The following is a 4,657-nucleotide window of genomic DNA, read 5'->3' as shown; positions in this document are numbered from 1 at the left end:
GGCACTTGTTCCTTGGGATGAGCGTTTACATTGTCCGTAATCATGACTATTGCACAAAATCGTTCGTGTATGGTTTGTCATATGAAATACGCGGGTTTGACGTCACAGGAATGTTGAAATGTCTATTGGGTACATATCCCTTGGGGAATTGATTACATGAAATGAGCATCTTAGACGTTGGCTGGTTAGTTCTTCTTGGATACTTTTATCCTCGGAAAATCTAATACTCGTACAGTCTGTGTTTTCCGTAAATTGATCACGTTCATTTCTTCTTTTATTGGGCACTTTTGTTTTTGGGAAATTCTTATACTCGTACAGTCTGTGTTTCCCGTAATTTGTTCACGTTCAGTCTATATCTTGGGCTATGGGCTGTGTTACAACATTTAATGTTAACTATGGTAGGATCAAAACTTGATCTTATGGCCTTGGCTTGACGCATCGTTTTTGATTTCCGGTTAAATGATTTACAATCATTGAGGGCTTAATATGAAGATTAGAACAATAATAACTGGTTGTTTCTCTTCTCCGGACACTTCATTTTGGGAAAAAATTTTATCACGTACAGTCTATATTTCCCATTAATTGGTCATGTTTGATTTTTCTTCTCATGGAGGATGGTTTGGTTTTGCGACCTCCAATAATGATTGGATGGCGTCAAAACTTAAACTTTTGATCTTGGTTAACATATTGTCTCTGATATGGGGCTTAAGATATATAGTCCTTGAGGGACTGACTTTAGGGTTATTCTTGGTGTTTCAAACATTGAATCTTAAGGCCGTTGCCGTCTAAGGATAGTTATCGACGGTCTCCACGTAGTTTTACGACGTTGCGGTCGGGGTAGTTCCCCAGGTAATTATTAATTCAGATATATACGTATATGTGGGGTTCTTGTTTTTCCAATATTGCTTGAGATAAGGTTACCTGGTACTAGGCTTGGGTGACTTGGAATTTCATCAGGATATTGTCTTGGGGACTTCCTTGGTGAGTACTTGTCGGTGGTTGACGAATGATGAAAGTAGATGCTACTGGGTTGTATCCGTGTTGCCTGCTGGTACACCACTAATTAATTTGCACTGGTTACTCTGCTTCCTAGAATATAAATATCTGGGCAGAATCATATGCTCTTTATAATTACACAAGTTACAACACATATAGCAATAATATACAATATACATAATACCATGCGGGGACTATTTTTGAAATAATAGTCGTGATTAGACATATGAATAATATCAATTCTAGTATGGGTACAGTTAAACCTCAACGAGAGAGCAACTAAGGGCAACTCTCATGCTTTTACATGCATGTTACAGCAATCATTAGATTACTGTGATATAAGCAAAGTTTTTATAGGACAAATGATTATGCTTACAAAAAATAACACTATAAGATTTTCAAGATTTGGTGACTATATGTATACATGTACTCATGTGTGTTTGGCACATGTTCTATATTTAATGCATTTTTAAATGTTATTAAACACTCATCTACTTTAGCATTTAATTTTCTATTCTGCTACTACTTTCAAGATAGATTACGTGGTTTTTATTAGAGGTCTCGATTTACTATAAATTTTTCAAATCTTTACTGTTTATGCACGTCCACGCTGCCCAAGAAATATATCTTTGCAGCTGCATGGGCTTGCACAATAAAAAATTAAGTGAAAATTTGGGAGTGGACATGGCACGAATGAGGACCTCTACTCCCATTCGCTCGATCATGTCCTCCCTTACTCTTTGCTCAAGAGTTATCAGGGAGTTCCGGGTTTAGGTTTTGCATCTCACTCGGCTCGATGTGTTCTGATTTTGCTCTTTTTCTACGTGTTATTCTCAACATTCTTCCGTAATTTAGGGTTAATAGCATTCTTATAGTCAGACAGATCATGAACACGAATCCTACCGTCAGGAGGATATTCCACCAAAAATTTGTTGAGAATAGTCCATATCTACTTTCTACATATGTCAATCTTTGGTTTTCATTAGTGAAGAGGGGAATTTGAGAGTCTAATGCTTCTCTTATTTTTGTTAGTGGTAAAGTTTCTTTGACATTCTTCATTATTGACCATATTCTGGTTTTTACTTCTTCATTTTCAATGTTAGGAATTGTATATGATAAATTCACTGCTTTAAAATTGACCACTTTGGGGCTTATTATATTCGTGCTGGTGGTTATCAGAGGTGTTTGTACTGTGGCTTCTTTAGTTACCAGTCGGCATCCTTGCTTTATGGTTATCGTACCTACATCTTGTAGTAGTAATTCGGTTCTGTAGCTTGGATCGATTTTTTCTGTGTTATTATAACAAGAGATAGTCCCGACTGTTTCTTTTGGAACAGAGAATAGCCATAGATCATTTCTAAGATGAATAAATATTTCTCGCTTAGTACTACCTATTAGTGCTTCACATGAACTTGGAATTTCCTCTTGTTGAGTCTCTTTTAAGAATATATCCAACATACATGATCCGGGTTTTACATTATAGATTGGCAGTGTTAGTTGACATACTAGGTTTTTGAATGCTACACATTCCTTTAGGTCCTGTGGGTTTGCTAAGGCATATTTCCTTCTATCTTGATCGACTAGCAGGTAATCCGCTTCGGGGGTAATGGACATGAATGAATTGGTTTTACCTATATTGGCTGGAAACGTGGAAATTTTATGTAAGTCTTATATTGACTGTTGATTTATTAACGGAATTGTTACGACTGCAAACAATTGTTCGTTTATCTCTGTGATGTGAACTTTTAGCTTGGTGTAATAGTGAAATAAGTTTGCTACTTCCGGTTCTGTCGGTAGGTGTAGTCCGAACGTTAAATGCGTTTTTATTTCATCCAAGATACTTTTTAGGTTCGAAGTATCCACTAGGTCGTACGATAAGGTTCCTCCGGTAAGGGAAAATAATGCAAATTCAAATTTGCTAACGTCAGTTGCCAGGTTAAGCAAGGATATTGTCACTATGTCTAGTGATGCCATGGTGAGGCTCGAATCGTTAATCACACGATCTACTTCATTTTTTAAATAATTCATTATGTTTACTGTCTTTGATATTTTCTTCGAGATTGCCTCAATTTTGTCTCTCTGGTAATTAGCTATGCTGGCTTGTATTTTTTGAACATGTAAGGTCACGTTCATGGCGTTATTTAGCTTTCCTACGTTTTCTCTTAGGATATTCAGGTCTTCTTCGGTCAAAAGCTCAAACAAGTGTGAGGCTAATTCTCCAACGATTGGTATTACGCCTAGCTGATCTTCGGTATTTGCTTTTTCGAAAAAATACCTCGAAGATTCTCGTGGTACTTTGCTTTAACTTTTGTATTTCTGTGTTGAACAATTCAAATAGTGCTTGTAGTCTCTGTCTATATAATATTAGAAAAGATTGGTGAATCGATACTTTTAGAGCGTTTTTCTCGTTTAGCTCAGGTAATGGTTCAATATCTTCCCTTGCCGGCTCGTCGGCCATTGCTAATCTTGCACAAGTACGTTTACCGTCTATTATCCAACACTTCTTATGTACGTAATCTTCTTCTTTTTCTTTCATACTTTTATTTTTCTTTTGTTCTGGTTGAATCGCTTGTACTTTGATCGTTTGCATCTCGGTATGCCTTACTGGGATTCTTGCCCTTAGGCCTATAGTGAATACGCCAATCGGCTGGGTGCGATAGTACGTGGGCCCTGTTGACCACGTCCATTTTGTAAGTATCGTTGATCTTAGATAAGTTAGCGTGGTCAAGTTTCTAAGTGATTTATTGTTGAGTGCGCTCCTTTCTGGGACTGTATTTGTCGTAGTTTCTGACATTGAAGATTGTATATCTCTCGTTGGGGACTCATATGTAGGCGTGGTTGTCTTGGTGTCTTTTATGTTTCTTTCTATAGGATTTTTATTCTTATCATCATGTTGTATATTTGAGAATTTCAACTCCTTGAGGTTAATAATTTGTCTGTAGTCTTTTTCCTTCGCGAGTTTTGACAATATTTGCTTCGTAACATTTTGTTCAGCATGATTTTCCCACAATTCTTTGAGAAAAGTCCATAGGCTCGGTAATTCATTTAACATTGCGTAGTTTCCATCATAAAGTTTATTTTGCTTGGAAGTAGTCAAGGAGAAACTTGTGGTAGATTTAATTGTAGTTTGTTCGCTCATGGAACTATCCGACTTATTTAATGCTCTCCTTCTTCGGCTTTCGTTCTTGTTAAATCCTAGAGCCTTGTCGATTTTTGCCATTTTCGGGTCGAAATCTTCTATTATTAATTTCAATTTTAGTCTCGGAAACATGGGGGGTAGATTAATTTTATTTTCCTTGTGGTGCATTTCTCTTCTTGGTTGCATGCTTTTGTCTGATTTTAAGAATTGGAAAATGGAGTTCTATAATTAGTTGTTATTTTTTTCTAGTCTAATAACAGGTTGAAGAAAGGTCTCGAACGGTTTGGGGTCCAGTTTCATAAATATTTTCCTGACATTATGACTTGCGAGCAACGAATTCTCGTGTTTAAAAATTATTCCATGTTTTACGATATCTTGGGCTAAAGTTTGGGAAATGAAGATTGTTATGACATTTGTTATTCAGATCCTTTTTGCTATTTCTGTAATTAATACTTCATTAGACATAATATAGGAAAACTTCTCACGATTGATAATTGATCATGAATTTTGATTCCTATTATT

The 4,657-nt window shown here is 36.3% G+C and overlaps 1 pseudogene; it reads right to left on the bottom strand.

Annotated features, from left to right (window-relative positions):
• Nucleotides 1-1,208: 1,208 nt before the first annotated feature.
• Nucleotides 1,209-3,129, bottom strand: LOC148944009 (uncharacterized; annotated as a pseudogene).
• Nucleotides 3,130-4,657: the final 1,528 nt, after the last annotated feature.

The sequence above is a fragment of the Artemia sp. Qi Xiang Cuo genome, chromosome 15 (assembly GCF_049724085.1).
Source record: "Artemia sp. Qi Xiang Cuo chromosome 15, ASM4972408v1, whole genome shotgun sequence".
Lineage (NCBI taxonomy): Eukaryota > Metazoa > Arthropoda > Branchiopoda > Anostraca > Artemiidae > Artemia > Artemia sp. Qi Xiang Cuo.
The sequence above is the reverse complement of the archived record's forward strand: the minus strand, read 5'-3'. Positions and strand labels throughout refer to the sequence as shown.